This window comes from Galleria mellonella, unplaced genomic scaffold, assembly GCF_026898425.1.
Source record: "Galleria mellonella isolate WM207_F2 unplaced genomic scaffold, CSIRO_AGI_GalMel_v1 utg266, whole genome shotgun sequence".
Classification (NCBI taxonomy): Eukaryota; Metazoa; Arthropoda; class Insecta; order Lepidoptera; family Pyralidae; genus Galleria; species Galleria mellonella.
The window spans coordinates 1772558-1796409 of NW_026442061.1; the positions used below are offsets into that span (position 1 = coordinate 1772558).

The window sequence follows — 23852 nt, forward strand, 5'->3', positions numbered from 1 at the left end:
TGCAATTTCCACGCCTGTCACTACGGACAGGTCTATTATGCCGTTGATTATAAAAAGCTTCTCACATAGGTACCGGATAACGTAATGAACGCAATTAATATTACCAAATAGATACGAAAATTGATCTATGTTACCAAAATCAAATATTACCGTAATATGTCCGTTCAACAAAACCATACGTAACGTAACACAAGATTATCTGCACAGCGCACACGCATTCGTACATCGACAGACGGTAAAGGCGCGCGCGTCCACGCGCCATCTAGGTCAACGGCATGTTCTGTGCATTCGATTTTTGAATTTGAAAACTTTTTCGCATCAAAGACAAACAATGTTTTATTTTGTGTCGTGTGATAAAAGGTTTTGTTAGTGCTGTGTGCTCGTGCTTAGACGCATTCTGTGGATTGTGATTTTTTTAAATCGAATTGGTAAGTTTCTTGTTTATGCTCTATAGATTGTTAAGTTTAAGTTTACTGTACTATTGGCGTTATCGTTCAATATGTACAATCTTATGTTTTTATTATTATTTATAGTCGACAAAGTTTGTCTTTGCTGTCTAGACCAATCTTGATAACTGTCATTTTGCTCGTCATAACAACATTTTTATGGTTTTTCGCTGAATCCATTCACATTAATGCTCATGTGCAATGTATATATATAATAAATATCATATTATGCTCAATGCACATGATTAATATTAAAAAATGGATATAAAAAAAATTTTAAATGGTATAGAACAAGGGCAGGAAAATGATATGCTTGTTAAAGGGTTGAAAATACATTTTCTTCTGACGTAACTTTAGACTATGATAACAATAAGTTGTGCAAAAAAGATGGATAACTTTTTCTACAGAGAGCGGTTCATATTAGGGGTGGATAATATATAGCAATATCTATATATTTTAGTTGAATATCTATTTACTGGTCCAGTAACGAATACATTAAAAGTCTGTTATTCAAAGAATAATATTGGATAAAAGACTTTTAACATATTCGAAAATAAATATCCGAGTGACATGGGCGATATCGAAATGGGTATAGACCTTACGTCCTCCATCAAAGTCCACAGGAACCCAATATATAGATATCGGATCGATATCCATATTACCTATATCTACTTCATAAACAAAAAAATTGTTAAACTCAGATAAACAAGGTTAGCTTTAAAGTTGCCTTATTTAATATATCTTATTTAATATTCTAATATAATTTTCTTAATTTGGTCTCAAGTCTCAAGGTTACAATAAATAAATTAAAACATTTGTAAAAATAGAATTAATTTCGATTTTCAAATTTATAGATGGATAGATACTCTTTATTGTTTCCTTCAAAAGATTATAATAGTAAACTTATTATAAATATAAACAATTACAAGAAATAATCACAATGAGAAAACAATGGGCGACCTTATGGCTAAAAGCGATCTTTTCCAGCCAACCTTTGGATGGAGAGGAGTATACAGTTTGAATGGAGGCACGATGAAGATTCTATTATTTCTAAATATGGAGATGTAATACATGGATATTTATCACTTGCTATATCCCGAGATTTCGCTCGCATGTATCAATAAATACAGTAAAGTACCCTATGTGCTAAGTTAGGATATAACCTGTGGCAAATTCTTTTGATGGGGCCCTATCATTTATTTTCAAGTAAAATAAAATACTCAGGTACAAGGTAAAAAAAAAAAAATTCTGAGCTGGCGGCTTCTTAAGCCGGGGCCCTTTTGGGTCGGGGGCCCGTGGCATTATGCCAGCCCTGCCACCCTATTGTTACGCCACTGGACCTGTGTACCAAATTTAATTTAACAACTAATATCTATCCTTTCATTGTACCGTCTATTTATAAATATTCTGGTTCTTTTTATTTATGTAGTTACTTATTAATTTTATTAAATGTAATTGTAAATACTATTTGTTGACGTGATTATATTTTTGATTATTATTCATTCTTTTTTCCAATTTCCTTTTTTTTTTATAAATAACTATAATTGTCAACTTATATAAAAAAGATTTATTTTGAATATTTACGTTACAAACTTTCTTATTTATGATATTGTTAATAGGCTGTGTTACCTTCTTGATTTATTAGTGTACATGTTCTAGATACTATGGATCGAAAATCAATACATTGATTCAAAAAGATGGTCGAGATTAGTTTTAATTTTTATACCGTACAAGTTGGGCTCGTAAGTGAAACTTGTAAACTGCATACACTAAATTACATTTCTAATTCTAAAACTGTCAATTTTAATGTGTGTCAAACGGAGATTGATAGTAGCTGAGTTAGGTACATTCAGCTTCAAAAATATCATACCTTGAAAAAGACTTTTGGATGAAGTCGAAACAATTGTCGGAAACGACAAACATAGTAAGTTCAGAAAATTCTCGTTACATGCACTCATGTGTATAGAGAGAGAGAGAGAGAGAGAGAGAGAGAGAAAGGGATTGTTAATAATAGGGCTAAAGATCCCCATTTCTAGAAATACATTCTGTCAGGTCGACTTCCATGATACTCCCCTAAACCATTTCGGGTAATTCTTGATGAATTTGTCATAATGGGCCAATTGACTCACTTGTACTCCGCCATCGTATACTGATAGCGCAAGAGGGATTATCATTACATTATCACCAATTAAAAAATATTAATATATACATATGAGTACTATCCAGTAATTTCATTGCCATATCTATCTAACTCTTCTAACTGAAACATACGATCAGGCAAGCGGTAGTCGTTGTGTAGTCTCTCTTAAGCATAAAATATACTTCTACTTATGTATTATTATTATTAAATTATATCTTATCATTCTATCAATGAATGATCAAACAGTTGATTACTTTCACTTTCAAAAGAAATCAGATAATAAATATTTGGGGTCACAATTCCGGAAAACTCAGATCCGAGATTATGTACTTAATAATGTACTTAGAAAAGTACCCTTCCTAAATTACATCGACCGAGATTCGAACTAGTTACCTCATTTATGTAAACAAGCTTGCGGCTCATTTCATGGTAATTATAAGGTGCAGCTCGTAGCCATAGGCGATGGTTACCACTTTCCGGTGGACACCATCAGCTCATGTCATTCAAAATTATATAAAAAGAAATCACGGTAGTTTTAGGCATTTCAGGTTTTTACTTCGAGACCTCTATGTTGAATTTGTTAGAAGACGCTGCTTTAAGGTGTCGATTTCGTATTTTTGTGGTACTTGATAAAAAAGGCTCTGTAAAACTTTTGGTTGTAGACAGTCAATCAACAAGGTAGCGCTGGTATTAGAGAAGATTAACTCGACAATTTTACACCAAGTCACCGTGCCTTGCCTAGTAATAGTGGCTTAATATATTCCTCTTTTGAGAAGGGGCTTGTTCTATACAAGTCCCCTCTATGTCCTCTTAGTGGTACATGAGAGGGTTGACATAAACATGACGATGGAATTTAGTGGCTGATTACTAATTTAACACATAGATAGCATGACTTATAACTAATCAACGTTGTTTTGTTCTGTTTATTTTTGTATCAAATGGCATAATTTATAAATTAATCAGTGCAATTGGTAGCGATTTAGCCAAGTCACAAAATGGCCAACCATAGAAATTTCTTTGGTTTACCTCTTCCCATTTTTTGGTTTTTTGTTTATTTTTTATTTATATATAATTAAAGAAAGTCGGGTTGACGCCAGGCAGGTGGCCGGTCGTAAAACTAAAAATCAAATCTTTTTGTAATATGGATAAAATCATATTATGCCGACCCCAAATGATTGGGATAAGGGTAGGAAGATGATGATATAATTAAAGAAAGTGTTAAAAAAAACCGACTTCAATTGTGACAAAACCAGTTATTTTGATCCAAAAACTAAACTACAGAAACGGTTTTGATAAAACTACTATGGGAACAATCTATAAGTATATTGAGATCCCTTATTCTATTTATCCTTTCAGATAAAAAAAAAAAAAAGATTTTAGAAATTGGTTTAGAACTGACAAGGTTATGAGGTAACAAATATAGAAATATACAATCGAATTGAGAACTTCCTTTAGAATAGAATAGAACTAGTTGTGTATATACATATAGCAGTAACCATTGCTTTGGATTTGATATCAGTATCAATAGTTATACCCTACCGGGCATGCAACAATTTAAGAACAGCAATTATATTAACATCGAAACATTCAAATACTATTGATTGTGATTACAAATAAATTGAAATATTTGACAATACATATTACAAGGCAAAGAATAATCATAACCAAATTAAAATAAAATAGACATAATTTCGTTTACATGTCAATTATTATTAATTATTAATTTAATGAGTTTTAACATCAAAGTATTCATTTAAATTATAAACTTTTTTTGAAGTCGATTCAAAATTGGTTAAAAATACAAAGATGTGTCATTAACTGTTTTACCATATTTATAGACTTAGTATAAAGTACTTATTTCATAATCCCAAGATCGTGTTAAACATTTACTGTATTACCTAGTATCACTCATTTTTACTTTTCAATTCATGTTTTTTTGCTCTCCTCTAAAAATCACTAAATGTCGCTTAATACATTTTGCCCTTGCAGCGTCGATATAATATTTACGACGTTCTCCATTTAATATGCTTGTCTCTCGAAATAAATGCATATTCAAGAGTAAAGATCCAGCGGTAGACATACATTATGAGCTTTCTAAAGCAGTAAGCGGTGTTAGTTACCAAACAATTTTATTGTTTGAATCTAATTAATTTATATTGAAAGTGTTTAAATATACGTTCTGTGGCAATTTTAGTTTTTTTACATAGAATACAATTCTATAATCATCAATTATTAATCATTGGTTATAAACAAATTTACTTAGAAACACATAGTTCTCAATCGACTTTAAAAAAAAGAGAGTTTTCAATTCGATTGTATTCTATTTTTTATGTTTGTTACTTCACAACTTCATCAGTTGTGAACCGATTTGGAAAATCCTTTTATTATATGGAAGAATATACTTATGGATTTGTCCCGTACAAATTTTAACAAAGTTTGTCTATCTAATTGTTTGTATGTTTGTTCAGGTACGATGCAAAAACTACTATACGAAAATGTTGTTGCCACTGATGTGTTTGTGAAGATCTTACTTGGTGTATGTTTTATTTCTATATGCCATGTAGAAGAACCTGTTTCATTAGTTTACTTTTGTAATTCGTACGAAGCAGGAGGCAAAAACTAGTACAGTAGTTAGCTAGTAACAGTATACTCTGTTATGTCCACGGTACTCATGTCTATAGGCAACGGTTATCACTTTCCATCGGGTGGGCCTTCAGCTTGTTTGCCATTCTAAGTTGTATAAAAAAAAGCTAGTGTCTTACAAATTTATAACATAAAGGACAGAACAGTTTTTTCTTTTAAAAGGGGCGGTTGGGCAGCGTAGTTTTGAAACTATTTCTCCAGTTGCTCCCATCAGTACTAATGTAACCGAAATAAGTTAACGGATTACGTATATGTATACGTAATCCGTTAACTTATTTCGGTGATCAGTTACGAATTAATCAAGCTATTAATACATTCGTTGGTGTGATGCTGTTTAACTTGTTTGTTGTTTACATAACTATAAATATGCAAGGGACATGTGATGGACTGGTTGTAAATAAGTGAAAGTTTTCCTCTCTTAACTTGATAGTCATGTAAACACGAGTTCAAAATTTTTTAAAATTTTTTATACAACTTAGAATGGCAAACAAGCTGACGGCCCACCTGATGGAAAGTGGTAACTGTCGCCTATAGACATGAGCAGTACCATGGAAATAACAGAGTATATACAAAAAGATACAAAATATGACAAAATAGATACAAAAAGTGACAAAATATTATTGCAAATGTTTATGTTATTATGATGAAATTATTTTAATGTTTTGTTTAATAAGTTTTTATATTTGCGCGCCTACAGTGTGGCAGAATAAGATTGGACTATTTTTCTTGTAAAGTAACACCTATAAAAATGTGCTTGTTTGCCATTATCCCCCATATGAGTGCCACTGAGTACTCAGGTGTTATTCTTCTGTACCCAGTAAATTCACGTCATATCCTTTAAACTGAAACACAGCCATGCAAACACAACTGCTTCACGGTTGAAACACGAATGGGACAGAGGTACCCAAACAATCGACTTTTGTACAAAGTCTCCCTCTGGTGAAATTCTATATACTTATAAATATTAGACGATAGTTTACTTCATCTATATAGATTGCTGTGTGGTCCCGGCATAGAATGATTCATCATTTCCTTTCCCGTGAGTGTCGTAAGAGGCAATTCTAAGAATTTAATGGTCGAGGGATACAGCGTCCCTCTTAAAACGTCACTAAGACTGACTGCGATTGTCATCCCGTCTGCCAAGCAACTACTGGAAAGATAAATACCCACGGGAAAGGAAGGGGTATATATGATTATATAACCCTTGCCTTCCCTTCTGATATGTATATTAAAAGTGAATATACAACTTTAACTAACTTATAAATAAATAAGTAAAATAAATATAATAAGATAATTAAACTCGTACAAAGTATCCCGTTTGAATTTCTTTTTGAATGTATTAACATGTAAATTGCTCGCTCTTTAAGTTAAACGCTCCCACTTTCTTCGGTCAGTTGGGCAAGTGGCCGACAGAATTGGATTAGTGTGATGACTTTGAAATCATTACACTCACATAAAGATTACACCGCGGTAGAAGTCACCGCAAATTATTATCATTCTTGTCCGCTTTCAACCAGCTTAAAAAAATGGAGAATCTCATTAAATTATATTGTTTTTTATATACTCGTGTATAATATGCGATATATTAGCCAATTCTATATCGATTTTGATGATTGTTTTTATAACATGATAACGTTTTTGTTTATGGTGACATCATTGGCATAATCCAATGTAAGTACGTATTGAGCGCCATCTATACGTACTAACACTTGTTGAAGGCTAAAAGAAGTTAAAAGGAACAAAATAATTAAATTGTTAAAATTTTGTTGTAGTCGAGTAAAGACAAATGTTTAATACGTGAATAAAAAAAAATTGTATCAAGATTAGATCTTTATGCTAAAATGTTTAAGGAAGCATTGTTGAACATATTTCAAAGGATATCTGATTGAAATACTGATACGTTACTAATATTTGTATTTTTCAACTTTTGTTAAAGTAAAAAATATATATCGAAAATATATAAAAAAAATATATATAAACTTTCAGCTGTTAATTGTCAATTGTTAACTGCAGAACACAGGCTTCTACCATAGACAGTCATAACAAGCGGTTCTGAGCACCTATTGAGCCCTAAGACAAACGTGCGAGGATAACCCCTACAAGTGTTTGCCGGGTCTACAGGTATACGGGGTTGTTACTCGAGAAACTTTCTTCCCCATCGGTTGCCGGTTCTTCAAGTCATATGGCTAATCTGTTACTATTTCAGCTTGCTTATCTTGTAAGCTACATCAGTCCCTTTGGATCTTTAGCAGATATTCTTATTTTGGTCTCAATCACGCAGTGAAATTTTGTTCAGAGCTTATATTATAAACATAAATCCTCAAAGAGTATCCTTGTGGGATAGAGTAAATAAAAATGATTAATTCCATTAAAGAGACAAGAAAGTACTTTTTTTTTCATTTAAGAGTTTCCTCTTGTTGGTGCAACTAATTCATGCATCTTCTTACAGCCAGTTCTATCCCAGGCCATATTCTTGATCTCCCTATACGACATGACACCAGGTGTTTCTTAATAGGACGAGGAAGAGGAAGACCGAGGAATAACTACATGGGACAGATAAAAGAAAGTACTAGGTACACAGAATAATTAAGAATAACCACGCTTTGTTAAATGACAGCATTAATGAACAATTGAAATACTCGTACGGGGGCGCGAAAACAAAACAAATCTAATTTGACGACGCGTCGGTGCGCAGGCGCGGTTGGAGTATCGCGGAATCATAGGGGAACTAGAGCGTGGTGTGCCGCAGTTTTTAGTTCGTCTATTTACCGTATGAGTCGTAATTGCTACGGAACTGGTGTTGTTATAATGGTATTTAATATTAACATTCAAAAGTAACAGTTGTAGGATTGGTTTATAAGAATTAAGTAGGTCATTCTACCCAGAGTTGGTCCTTGCCCTAGATCAGGGCAGAGCGAGATTGTCCTTCAGCGCACTTTGCACTTTTCGCTTCTTATAAATTCTACTTCGGGTTTCCGTTAACACTAGGCTCGCGCCTCTCGCCATAAAAAATATTTTTCATTTAAAATTGTGTCTCGCATTTGACTTTTTGGCACCCCTTGCCATGTAATGCCTAGAGCGACCTGTTCTGTCGTTCTACCTTGGGGTAGAACTTTGATCTTACCGCGTAGAACTATTAAGCTCTATTGTCCTTCAACCCCTATTATGTCGTACTTCGTGGTTTTATATTTATCTATTTATTTACATGTTATTTAAAATAATTTTCTTAGTCCTAATCTGCCAATTTAATTTTATCATACAGCATGGCTAGTCAGCGAAAAGGATCTCTGTTTTGATTGGTGATAATACTATCCATCTGGCTAGTTTTCTCTGAAAAATACCACCCTTTCTCCAAGAGAAAAGGTTTCGGACCCCAACATATTTACCCCAGTAATTATCCTACTTTGTAAGATACCATTTCTCTTTCGAGGAAATCCTTCTTCATAATTCTTTTAAGAAGACCCTATATCGAGGAAACAAGGTTGCAAATGGAAATATATGGGCATATTTTAAATTTCTTCTTAGAGGTGGTTAAGTTTCAATGGACGAACTTGCGGTGGTAATTCAGTCAGTAGATTGCACTTTATGTTAGAGAATAGAAAGCAATTCATCGTCGTCATCATTTAAGCCGTTATGTGTCCATTGCTGGATATAGGCCTCTCCCATAGACAACCATAAAGAACGGTCCTGAGCCACCTGCATCCACTGATTTCCTGCAATGAATTTGAGGTCGTCACTCTATATACTGGGGGGTTGTCTTACATTGTTTGCCAGTATGAAGTCGCCATTCAAGAACCTTTCTACTCCATCGATTGTCGGTTCTTCGAGATATGTGACCAGGCCATTGCCACTTGAGCTTGCTTATCCTTCGGGCTATGTCGGTTACTTTGGTTCTTTTGCGGATATCTTCGTTTGGGATTCTATCACTTAATTCTCACATTTCATTTGATTTAATTTAAAAAATTATGTAAGAGTTCGTAAATACTTACGTCAGGAACTTTTGAATTATTAGCTTCAGTAGTGGAATTAATTAGTCACTTTCTATTTTTGTATAATATAATGATTATAATATCCATAAGTTATGATATTAATTTTCTTGTCTTTGAGAGAGTGTAGTTTTTTCACCGCTCGAGCTGAGTTCGTGGTGATTATAAACGTCAGTGGTTAGTTTTGAAGCCGTAGGATAGCCTTCAATAGCTAAAAAAGAAAATGACAGCCGGAATAGACGTTTAAATATATCTTGCGAAATAATAAATGTACGATACGATATTATTAATTGTTAGCCATCCAAAAGAGATACAAATTTCTTTATTAGAAAAGTTAAGGTGTATTTTGGCCTACTTTATGTCCTACTACTAGACTTGGAGGTCTGCCTACTAGAAAAAGGTTAGCTAGCTTTATAGAAATAATTTGTTAACCAGAGTCATTTTCAGATTAGTTCCATAGAAATATCATCAAAATCTATTCAATTGTTTAGTTTATAATTAAAATAACAGGTTCTGCCAAAATAGAAGCTTTTTTTTGGAACAAAATCGTAAATTCAATTTATTTTGTACTAATGTGTTTATTGGTTTAGATTGTGTATTGCTAAAAGTACATATATATGTATTTCGAACGAATTGCCACATTTTCACACACTTTATTAAAAGTGTGACATATGAATGAACTTATTTGTATTAAACAATGCTAAGTTACCACAGGCAAAAAGGTGTTCAATGATTGAGGATCTGTGTGGCACCGCAGTGGTAATGCATCTAGTGACTGATGCGACATCTAGGGAAAGTTAAAGGTATACAGTCACGCAATGTTGCTATAATTGTATAATTAGAACAATGGTATATTAGAAAATGTAATTTAACAGAACTATACACACTTATATATACGTAATTTACTATACATAATTTAAATTATTGCCGTGTGTCCCAGCATGGAATGAGCTCTTCCTTTCCTATAGATGTCGTAAGAGGTGACTAAGGGAACTTAATGGTCAAGGGATGGGCAGCAGCGTCCCTCTTAAAACATCATAAAAACCAACTCAACCCGTCAACCCGCCTGCCAAGCGTGGCAACTAAAAATAAAACTTCGCGATAGGGGAAGACATATGTTCAGCAGTGAACAGTTAACGGCTGATATGATGATGATGATGAATTTAGTTTTATATAAAGTCTTTACTGAAGAAAATAAGTTAAAGTTGTAGCTTTTTTTTTATACAACTTAGAATGGCAAACAAACTGACGGTCCACCTGATGGAAAGTGGTAACCGTCGCCTATAGACATGAGCAGTACCATGGACATAACAGAGTATACTGTTTCGCCCATGATACCCCCCATGCGTTGCCATTCCTGAGGACTCAGGTGTTATTCCTCTGTACCCAGTAAATTCACGCCATATCCTACCCTTCAAACCGAAACACAGCATTGCAAACACAACTGCTTCACGGTTGAAACACGAATGTGCTTCGAATCTAAAAAATAATATACATCTTAAAAATAAATATAAGAAATGAAAAAGTTGAAAGCTAAGAAACAAATAGAGGAAACCAAGTCACATAAAAATACACTTTTAACTGGCATATTTACATTATCGTAATTGAGCCCATAGCATGTCCACAGGTAAAACAGATTTCACATTTCATTTATTGAAATTCATTAAGTCATTTAGAACACACAACTATTTTGATAAAAATTTAGACATACATATTTTACATTACTTATTCTTTATTTTCAATTACCCTATTATAACAACTTCCACACGATTCCTTCTAGAAACTGTTGCAATTAATTTCTTTTGAATAAGTTTTGATAGACCAAATAACTTGATATCATTTTCACCAGCGTAAACCAATAGCATTAGTGGAAGTACTATTCTTTTATTATTTATAAAAACTACATCATTTTCACCTCATATTCGTTTAAAAAAAAAAACAGAAATCTTAGAAACCATATAATTAGAATGAGAACATTAGATACACATAGATAAAGTAAATGTCACGATTTCAGAGTCGACTTTCCAATCATGTTGACTTCTTATGCTAATATTGTGCTGCGTAATACAAATTGACAAGTCATGTTTAAATTACAAAATATTTGGACAACACTTTTCTTCTAATCCTTTTTATGTAACTTTATAGAATTGCCGTTAGGTTTTTAGGTCATAAAACGGTGATAGATGTTATAAAAATGAAAAGAGAATAATGGAATGATGGAAATGAATGGAATGAATGAACTTCACTTCATGAATGAATAGAACGGAATAAATAAAATGAATAGAATGAACGGAATGAATGAAATGAACGGAATGAATAAAATGAACGGAATGTATGAAATGAACGGAATGAATGAAATGAACGGAATGAATGAAATGAACGGAATGAATGAAATGAACAAAATGAATGAAATGAAATGTTTATTTCACATTAAATTACATTAACACAGGCGGTGGAAATCTTGTATTAAGCATAGACAGTATTTGTATTACGAGGTTCCGCGTTTCAATAACATAATCCGTGCAAGAAACTTATACTTGCGAATAAAAACTAATTAAGTAATAATGGACATAACTAGAGTTTTTATAGACCCTATTATATCTATTATTTTGTATTAGCTTTTCCCAATGACTTCGTTCGCGTGGCCAGAATATGTTTACTGATCGGGATAAAAGTAGTCTTATTGCCTTAGATTATATAGATAGAGTATCTCCATACAAATGCTTCGAGAAATTTTTTTTATAATTTAATAAATAAAATTAAATAAAATTTTATTAAATAATTACATGCTTAGGTACATTGCATGCATAGAATTGTGTATATATATATATATATATATATATATATATATATATATATATATATATATATATATATATATATATATATATATATATATATATATATATATATATATATATATGTGTGTGTGTGTGTGGTATAAATATCAAATTTCATAGCTTTTGGTTAAGCTATTAAGGCGTTATAAGGTAACAAATAAAGTAACTTACTCTCATGTTTATAATTTTAGTAAGGCTTATTACGAGTATGATAATATGTAACAAATATTTAATGCTATATGTAGCATATATGAATGTTTATGCTTAATTAGTGGTAGATAATATCCGATATCTATATATTGAGTTCTCCTGGACATTGCTGATAACTCATAGCGATGTCGCCCATAACAGTATATATGAATTTGAACCCGATGTTTCCGAATGAATATTCGGGCACATTGGGTTCTTTTGTTGGATAACCAATATCTAATATATATGTTATTGGGCCAATATACATATGTATAGATATCGTAACTACAATATATAAATATTAATATATATTCTCACCCTTCTATTTATTAAATTTCATGAGCCGTATTCATATGGTTTGTTCAATGTTTTTTTTTTTAATTTTTGGTGTCTGTTTGTTTAGGAAATATATTTAATAAAAAAAATACTGTCTTAAGAAGATCCCAATATGGATTTCATTCTGTATACATATAAATTATACGATATTTCTGCTACCCGTATTAATATTATAAATGTAAATGAAAAATGTGAGTTTTTCTGTTTGTTTATTTATTACCTCTTACGTCTAACCAATCATTATGGAGGACAGGGATTATTAGTAATGAGATTAAAGAGGTCCATTCTTAGTAATATATCCTAATAGGTGGTTCTACACGCGGTTTTCCTTGAAAACCACCGTAGCAAACTTTTGATGAACTCATCACGATGGGCTAACTGACCTGCTTCATCCTCACTGGTGTCCCGCCAACGTATACCAATAGCGTAGGTAGCGTTACCATTATATAATCATTCATTAAAACAATCATAAAAATACACGAACGATATTGGACAATATAGGACATAGGCGACTTTTTATCCCAGTCAGTGAAAATATCCCAGTTAGGTGGACGAAATCGCGGGTAAAAGCTTGTGAATATAATAAAAAAAAAATGGAGACAATTTCTAGTAAATCGACCAAGAAAGCGACGGTGGAATGATTACTTGTGGTTAGGTAATATCCGATAATATAGCAGCATACGTGCACTGATCTGCACGGAATGCGTTATGAGAGCTTTAGATCTTTTTATAGATAGATAGTCTTCATTACCACTAATAATATTAAAAAAAAATCAACAATAAAAAAGAAAGAAAAAAAAAATTCATTTTGCTGGTAATAGGAGCCGCCTCAGCTGTTGCTATATATGCATACTTCCAGTCAGATGTTTTTGTGATTTTCTGTTTTTCAGGCAGCCCCTTAACTCATTTAACTTTAGCATGCTCGCGGGTCGCCAATACTCATTTCATAACTCTCTATACTGTAGTTATGAATTCCTAGTAGATATAGCAGCGGATTATGAATGTCATCATCATTATTCCAGTCATACATTGTTCACTGTCGCTCTGTGGATCTGGCATAGAATGGGCTACCTCCATACTTTCCTGTGGGTATCGTAAAAGGCAACTAAGGGAACGGTCGAGGGATGGGCAGCAGCGTCCCTCTTAAAACATCACAAAAGCTTAACTGTAGCTGCCAATCCGACTGCCAAGAGTGGCAGTTACTGGCAAAACCTCCTTATGGGAGAGGCCTATGTTAGGATGGTTAACAGCTGATATGATGATGATGATGATTGTTCATTGCTGAATTATTGCAATATTCCAAAAGGCATCTTTAGGTCACGACAGGTCTGCCTTAAAAGGAATGGTTCTTTGATATCAACTATAAATTCTAATCCTGACTCATTCGTATTGTAAATCTGCGGCATATTCGAAATTCCTATAACATTTTTTATGCATATATATTTAATTAGTGGATTGCAATGGATTCATATTAATTGTCCTTCACAAATAAATATAAATAAATAAAAATATTTTTTATTCCAGCAAACTAATAATAAGCATTTGGGAATAGTAATTTTTTAATTTACGAATTTATCGCTCAGTTCGAAATCTGAAAAGAACGGGCACACCGATGTAAAGCTCAGCTGTTGCTTTTTTCAAACAAAAATTGAGTGTACTAAAAAAAAAAAGAATAATTATGATATGTTACACATCATCATCAGATGTTGTAGTAACAATATATAATATAATAATTTCTTGCTAACTGCAATTTCATTCTCGATTTTGCAATGTCAATATCGAGTTGGATTAAAAAAACATCTGTCAGGTGAACTCTGTACAATTTTCCGTTATTTCTTTCGCATATTGATAACAATGGAATTTCAGACATATTATTTATTGTCCTTAAGGCATTACAAACCAAATTGAAGAAATTTAATTTATTAAAAAGTTATTAATTTATATTAAAAATTACATTGCAGTTTGTATTTTATACAGTGACAATTGAATATGTTTATCGAAAATAAGATTGCGTTGTACAAAAAAAAATCCGCTTTTAATTAAGACAAAAATATATTGATTTCAAAAACTAAACTACTGAACTGATTTTGATAAAATTTCTATGCAACCAATCTGCAAATAGATCTTACAGATAAAAAAAAATCATCGGTTTCTAATTGACGGTATTATTACGTAACAAACAAAAAAAGTACAAACGAATTAAGAATTTCATTTTTTTGAAGTCGGTTGAATATGTCATTTATTTTGAAATAATTGCATATAATCCAAATACACTCGATTTGAAAAAAAGATTTGAGATATAAATGTGCTGTGACGGCCCAAATAAAATGGTCTGAAAACATAAATAATTAAACCTCATTAGGGATTTATATTTAAAATAAATTTTATTATTGTTAGTACTATTTCATTATTATGAGTTTATTAAAATGCACGTTAGTTGAAATTAAAAACTTAACACGCTTTATACGCCATAAATACATCAACTTTTAAAGAACAAAACCCAATTACATCATTAAAATGTCTATGGAAATCGGTAGAGCACAGTAGACTTCAAGTTGGAGAGAAAAGGAAAGGAATTAAAGATTTTATAGAACCTGTCACTCAAAACTAAACAGCTTCAATCAAACAGAAGTATATAACGCCAAATATAGCCAGTCTAGAATGTAATTTATCGTTGTTAATTACCCGTCCGGCTAGTGAAACTTGGGCGTTCGTCTGACCCGCAAAATCGTTTCCGCATTACGTACAGCTCACGCGAACTTGTGATGCTATTGATCATTGCGCCGAAGTTATGTGACTAACGTGAATATAGTGTGTGCACTAGATCATAAATACGATTATCTAGATAGAGTGTCTACTGTTGGAAACTCCAACATGAAGTTTGTAACTAACAGTATGATTGTAGCTATCTTCCGTCCGCTCTCGCATCGTGTACGGACGTGTCTTGTGATGTGTCTCCAATTAACCCTACTTTATTTCGTAAATCCTGTTTTTTTTTTAATGGGTGATAATGAAATGGTAGCTCCGCCTGCGCTATCGGTATAGACTGGCGGGGCACCAGTGAGAGATGTTAGGTGAGGATAAAGCAGGTCAGTTAACCCATCGTGATAAATTCAACAAGAATTGTTCGCGATGGTTTCCAGGGGGAACCACGTGGAGTTTGACTTAATAGGGTATGTTGCTAGCAATGGGGCTGTCAAACTCAATTGTTAATAATCCCTTTCCCCCCGTAAATCTTGTTGTGTTCACTCAAAAAGAAATCCAATATCTACAATATTTAGAAATGCAGCAATAAAATTAGCACCTTTTTTTAAAAGTGGCGTGCTTTTCAAGAGGTATCAAATTGTATCTGCTAATCATGTTAATTGATGACTTTTGTCACACGAACAGTCATTATATCTGTTATATAATCATCACTTTCAGAATGGAGTAAAGTGTAAAGTACCTATGAGAAAATAATGACCTTTTTTTTAGGTCGTTTTTAAGAAAACATAACACTTTATAAATATGTGAATGTATCTATTGCCATCTATTATTAAATAGATTCTTTGTCTGTATGACGACTTTTGTACAAAGTTCCCTCTTTATAAATATTTACCATAAACTGGTTGATGAAATTTTATAAATGATTATGATATATGTATAGTTGAGGAAATAAGCATAAAATAAATAGGAATGGTGACCGTAAAACATACTCATATTTTATAGTTTTTTTTTTATTTAACTATTGTGAATGACAAAGCTGGCAGATTACTTAATACACTATTCCATTCGAATGTTTAATAATTTAAATTCTAATGAATTGAAGGGTGTGAATTTTGAAAATTCGAAGTATGTAGATGTACAGATCTAATGTTTCTACATTTCTGTTCTGAAGCTGAAATCAAATCCTTTTCAATTTTTTTTTTATACTATTGAGATGGCAAACAAACATACCGCCCACCTGATTGTAAGCGGTTACCCTAGCCTATGAACGCCTGCAATACCAGAGGCATTGTATAATGTAGAAACAATAATGTAAAAATGAACGTGCAATTTGCGTCATCTAAGTACATTACATCCCATCTGTGTCTGTGGGGCAAGGAAATATCTCGACGCTTTCTGATTTCATATATTTCTAAAGCGTATCATGTTATAACGATATTACAATAATGATATATGTTATTCTGTTCTATTTATCAGATATTCAGTGAGTACTAACATCTGATAAAAAAATTTATAATTAACAAGCATAATAGATTTCTAAAACATTCAGCAATTCTAGTGAACTCCCATAATTACTCTTAAAATAAATAATTAAATATGGTATATTATTTTAATTGTATTACAGCATTATTTTTTACATTTTTAGAAATATGTCCAATTAATGATAATTATATATCACGGTTAGAAGAGCAGGGCTTAGTCCACTAAGCTATCTACTATATCTCTTTGGCGGGCTGGACTTTTGGAAGACTACAGACAGGCAAATAAATAAAAACCCATTATATCCCTGATAGTATAGAAAGAATTTAATCATATTAGAATTTTTATAGTATTTTTGACTCTGCTAAATAGAATATTGCTATAACCTATTAATTGCAGCAAGAGACTGATCTAATTTCGCATCACCAGCATTTATATACCAAAGCCCATAGTAATAGCTCCATTTTAGTACTGAATTTTAATTTACAGCATATGATAATACCTAATATCTATATTGTGGTCTCGGCATAGAATAGGCCACCCCTTCTTTACTCGTGTGTGTCGTAAGAGCCGACTGAGGGAAGGCGAAGAGTGGGTAGTAGCGTCCTACCTAACCTATCTGAGGTTTCCAACCTGTCTGCTGAGCATGGTATCTACCGGCAAATCCCATAAGAGAGAGTTCTATGTTCAGCAGTGGGTAGTTAACGGCTGATGATGATGATGATGAAAAAAAGATCGCTCTCAGCAATAAGACCGCCTTACTGTACTTATAAAATTGTATCGTTGCGTTTGTAAAGTGTCTTGCTTATTTCCTATATTGTATAATGCAAATAAAGTATATTCATTCATTCAACACTTGGGTTATCCTTACTAATATTATAAATGTGTAGGTGCATTTGTTTGTTTGTTTGTTATCTGTTAGTATCTATCTTGGTATCCAATTTGGTATCCACGCGCTATACAGGATTGGATGGAGAAGGTTATAGACGGCTTTTTATCTCGTTCAGTAAATACTAATTCGGTCAAGCAGATAAAGTCACGGATAAAAGTTAGTATGTATAAATAAATCTATACTTACGTTCTCTGTACTATTACACCAACATTTTAGAACAGCCTAAGAATGTAAATGTTATTTTTTTTTATGGAACAATATTACTGGTATTCAGGGCGGAATTAAAATTAAAATATACGAAAGAGGATTAAAATATTTTGTAAATGTACTATTTATTTATTTAAATAATTATTTGCAATAAGTGTAATGTAGCAAGATGTAACACGTTGCCACTTTAGTTCGTTCACGTATCAAACCCATTGATTTCATAAATCTTGAGTCATTAACGTTACGCTCGTTAAGTTTACAATGTTAATAACAATTAAAAATATAGTTAATTAAAATTGTAACCTTTCCCTAGATAATGATTGAATATATACAGTATAAATAATTACTCTGTGAAATGTCGCAAGGAGTAAGGTAATTAAGGTAGGTAGGTGTTAGATAGATAAATTTATATAAATAAAAAAAAAAAAACAATTGCCGAATGTGGGCCGAGGCGCAGCCGAGGCATGCTCTATATACTCTCTCTCTATGTACTCTACTCTATGCCAAATATAATATTTGTCAAATTTCACTATTGATTGAGCTTTTAGACTGGCAAGATATAAAAAAACAAATTCACTTTCACATTTATAATATTAGTAAGGATTTATTGGAATTGGCGAACGTAAAATTGATCATTTAATGGACGACATAGTGATAGTTGTGAGATGTGTACACATAAACAAGTTAATAGAAGAAAGCAACCATTACACCGTAAGTAAAGTGATTGACTGCGGTCTCTACCCACTGATGGAGTGACACACATACGTATAACACAATATTAGAAGATATACTTATATATATGTACAATGCATTGTATGAATTTAACTGGTATAAGTATTTTTTAATGGGTGTTAATGAAATGGTTGCCCCGCCCGCGCTATCGGTATACGCTGGCGGGATGACAGTGAGGGATGACAAGTGAGGAAAGTAGGATAGTTAGCCTATCGTGACGAATTTCATTAGAATTAACCACGACGGTGACCACGTGGAGGTCGACCTGATAGGATGTATTTCTAGCAATGGGGCACCTGGTGGAAAGTGGTAACCGTAGCCTATAGACATGAGCAGTACTATGGACTTAACAGAGTATATTGTTTCGACCATGATACCCCAATGCGTTGCCATTCCTAAAGACTCAGGAATATTAATTTTTATACAATTAAGTATGATTACTAGTGAGATTTTTTTTAATGATTTAATGTTATTTTTATATGTTACAGAGTGATATATAAGCATTTTTTCTGTAAAAAATTAAGTCTTAAATGAAGATTTGTCTTTTGGTTACGCGAAGACGTTCTATCTGGAATATAATTTTTCGATTTGAAACATAGAATATGGCAATGAAATTACTGGAACGCATAACGTTTTAGTTTTTAATAATGGTAATCCGCGAAGGGTGTCATTGTATACTATGATATATAGAAATTGTTAAAATTATATAAAATTATATATTTTACTGATTATATATTGTAGCCGGCACATGTTGTTTTACTATATAAATTATTTCCAGAAAATATTTTTATAAGTGTGTGGTGATGTGATAATTATGTGACTAGCGGCTCCTCCCGGCTTCGCACGGGTGGGCTTTTTTACAACATTTTAAAAAGTGGTTATTGTGACATAACGATATTAGTTGGATATATATTATCGAGAAGTTTTTTGTAGTTATTGATATTTTCTTCAATGTTGTAACATACTTTTGTTCTATTACCAATAGTTTTCGTAGTGCATGCAACGAAAAATATTTTATAGCATTTTTTTTTATATTTTTTTACCTTAAGTTACGTTACTGAAGTTTTAGTAAAGATCCCTAATCTTTTATAGCAATAAATATAGCCTATGTTACTCAGGGTGAATGTAGCTTTCTAATAGTGAAAGAATTTTTGAAATCAGCAAAGTAGTTTTTGAGTTTATTCATTACAAACATACATGCACACAAAAATGCAAATCCTTCCTCTTTATAACAATAGTGTAGAAAGAGAAATGAAGCGTTGTAGAAAATTATACTTTATTTAAGTTAATAAATTATTCTTTATTAAAGTAACAGATATCTAAATATTAAATTAGAATTCTTGATAGCTATCTATACATCGATAATAGTTTGTTATATTTCTATTAATACTTAGGGCAAATAAAAAATAAACAAAGGTTAATCTTTCAGCACAATTTCTGGTTACTCCGTCTTATATACAGAAATTGATACAATTATATACCGTTAAATAAATAAATTCAATTGAATTGAATTGAAAAAATATTTTATTACCATATATATATGACAGATAGTTACATTTTCATACCAGCCGGTCCGAGCATGGCTGCCATTTAGAGAGGCGTAAAAAAAATAGAACGGCATAAAACCTTTCCATTAAGGTATATAATCATATAGGTGATTCTTTCTCAACCTGCCACAGCTCGCTCACTTTCATCGATCAATACAAGGAAGGTGGGTAAAAGCGTACAGGACACCGAAAGCGGCACTTTCAAGTTGTACTGGTCAAACGTGATACTTGATACATTTTTATAAAGACGACGTGAACACTCACGTCGTCCACACGCTCCACACGGAGCGGTTTATTTTCAACCGACTTCAAAAACAAAGGAGTTTTATTCGGTTTTTTTTAATGGGTGAAAATGGAATGGTAATCCTGCCTGCGTTATCGGTATACGCTGGCGGGGCACCAGTGATTAGTGATAGGTGAGGGTGAAAGCAGGTCAGTTAGCCCATCGTGAAGAATTCCGTAAGAATTAACCACGATGATTTTCAGGGGGAACCGCGTGAAGGTCGACCTGATGAGGGTACATTGCTAGCAATGGAACTATTAGAGGTTTATTCGATTGTATGATTTTTAATGTTTGTTATCTCATAACTACGTAATTTTTTTGGAAAATTCTTCTTTTTTTTATCTAAGAAGATATACTTACAGATTGATTTCATAGACATTTTATCAAAATCGGTTCAGTAGTTCAGTTTTCAAATCAACACAATTTGGTTTAGCCACAATTGTAGTAATTTTTTTTGTGAAACACAGTTTAGTTATTTCATATAATTTTGAAATTTATATTTAGTAGGTTACATATTGTTGCTGATTGCTTGGCCAGTCGGTTCTTTTTATATACATATTTGTATTTTTATATTATTTTTTTTTATATTAATTTTTACATATATTTTTTGGCATCTTTTTTTGTTACTTCAAATATATTCAGACTTTTTTTAATGGATGAAAATGAAATAGTGACATTGCCCGCACTATTGCTATACATAGGTGGGGCATCAGTGAGGGATGATAGGTGAGGATGAAATAGGTTAGTTGGCCCATCGTGACGAATTCAGCCTTAACCACGATAGTTTCCAGAGGGAACCGTGTGACAGTCGATCTGATAGGGTATATTGTTAACAAGTGGTAGTTTTTTTTTAATGGGTGATAATGGAATGATAACTCCACCCGCGCTATCGGTATACACCGGCGGGGCACCAGTGAAGAATGATAGGTGAGGATGAAGCAGGTCAGTTAGCCCATCGTGACGAATTCAACAAAAATTGTTCACGATGGTTTCCAGGGGGAACCACGTGGAGGTCGACCTAATAGGGCATATTGTTAGCAGTGGGGCTGTCAAACTCCATTGCCAACAATCCCTTTCCCCCCAACAAGTGGTAGTTATGCCTTCCCATCCTCACCAATATTTAGTTTACATGACATATTGTTTATTGTTCTTACAGTCACATATCTAGTAAACGTTAGATTATAGGTACATAAATCTGACTTATTTATAACTACCATAGATGATACGAACACCAAAACCACCAGAATGCTATATGGCGAGCTAGCGTACTTCCATTTATTGAATTTCTATAAATTATTGAGGCTACAAATTGCTACCAAAGATCCGGACTTATTTAAATTCGTACATACGTTAAACACCTCCAGTCTATTTCGATACTCCCTTATTTAAAAAAAAAGATCATTTAAATTATTTTTAAACTGCATAAAGTCGACGTAAAGAAATAACTGTCAGAAAAGATTCTTAAACGAAAACTAGCGACATCACTAGCTAACAATAGACACTATATCAGATTAGATGGCGCCACAGAACAGTAAGTGAACAATACACGAGAATTAATTGTATGAGCATGAGCACGCAATATTCATGTGGGCACGCGCTAACAATTGAAAGTAACAATGAATTGTCGGAGTTGTACGATAGATGGTAGTAGCTCGGTTACACAGTTTGTATAATCAATTTCCTATAGAACTCAAAGTAAATGTAAACAAACGAATAATTGACCCGACCATAGCGACCATAGACAGTCTGCTAATGTTCGTAATTGTGGTACAAATCAAAAATAGATTAATTGATTGAACAACAAAGTGAAAGTTCAAAATTAACAAATTGATTGAATGTTTCAATCTGTCACTAATGTAATTTGAACCATGTTTCTGTGATAAATGATAAAAAAATTGTATAATGTATTACGTTGAATTTTTATAGACATACATAGATATAGACGAAGCATATACTTGAATGATAATTATAAAAATTCAAATGAGCCACTACAAAACTAAAGCTATTTATTGATAGCAACTCCCTCTTCCTTTCAATAATCTTTAATGCCATTTTTACAGTTCTCTATTCTAATAAAAATTTAAGCTGGAACTTAGAATTGTTATAATAATTATTTACATCGATTGTTTGACTAGTTTCAGATTCGATAGGAGCTCTTACCCATAAATATGTTTCACAGCCGTGTCGTCAGCAGGATTAAGAAAATAAATCGATAAAAAGTTAAAACAATAAAACAGCTATAAAAACAACAATAAAAATATAGTTAGTTGTTTTCGACATTTGAAATATAGGATATATTACAAATATTAAAAACAACTAAAAAAATTTATGCATAATAAAAATTTACACTCTAATTGCATGAAGTCAAGTATCTCTTTCTATAATTGTATGTTATAAGACTATGCAAGAGGGGGAAAGAGATTGTTAATAATGGGATTTAACAATACTATTACCCGCTCTAATAGAGTATATTTCTATAATGTATTAGGGCGACCTCCACGCGGTTCCCCCTGGAAATCATCGTGATTTATTCTTGTTACATTTGTCACGACGGGCTAATTGACTTGCTTTCATCTTTACCTATGATCTCTACTTGTGCCACGTTAGTGTATACCGATAGCGCAGACCGGGTTACCATTCTTTTTTACTCATTACAAAAAAGACTAGTAAGAGATGGAGAATTGGAAGAAAAAACCGAACTATTAAAGATCGTTGTAACTTTAAATTTCTTAATATGCTATGATGCGATGATGTTGTGATGATGATGATTTAAATCATGACATTATTCTTATTATGTAAAGTTATATATGTAAAATGGAAATAAGATTTTTGTTCGTTGCTACTTGCCAACTTAACGGCTCAAATAATATACCTACATAAAATTTTGCATTAGAGTACACTGACGACTCGCCTCGGCTTCACACAATATAGATCCCTAATATTTTAAAAATAAAATTCAGCCCTCGTTACTCGCCGATAATATAGCCATTATAAGCCATTATATAATATGTGAAAGGATTTTTAAAAGCGCTTAAGCATTTTTTTATTTTATTCATAACGAATAAAAAAACAAAATTTTCTTATTTATAATATTAGTTTACAGAGGTGCCTTTTTTATAGATGTAGTTTCGATATAAAAAAGCCTTAAAATTAACCCGATTAATAAATATATTCTGGTCACGATTAGATGGAAATTACAGACAGCTAATTTTAATGTACTTACAAAATTCTGTGTCACAATGTTTGTTCACGCTAATCTCTGATAGTAGCCAACCAATTACAATATTTATATAATATTTGATGGGTTACCTAATTTATTATAAGTTCAAACAGACATCCCTAAATACAGATTAGGCGATGTGCAGAAACGGCGCATAAAACAAAAAGCGTAAATGGTGACCGCCAAAAAGTAAAAGTTGGTGTGAA

The 23852-nt window shown here is 32.4% G+C and overlaps 1 protein-coding gene across 1 annotated transcript in view; it reads left to right on the top strand.

Annotated features, from left to right (window-relative positions):
• The first annotated feature begins 235 nt into the window (after positions 1 to 235).
• Positions 236 to 23852, top strand: part of LOC113516261 (espin) — a 138862-nt gene continuing 115245 nt past the window's right edge. Inside the window, exon 1 of the mRNA XM_052895192.1 lies at positions 236 to 428. The gene's annotated coding sequence lies outside the window, so the exon portion shown is untranslated. The remainder of the gene's footprint in view (positions 429 to 23852) is intronic.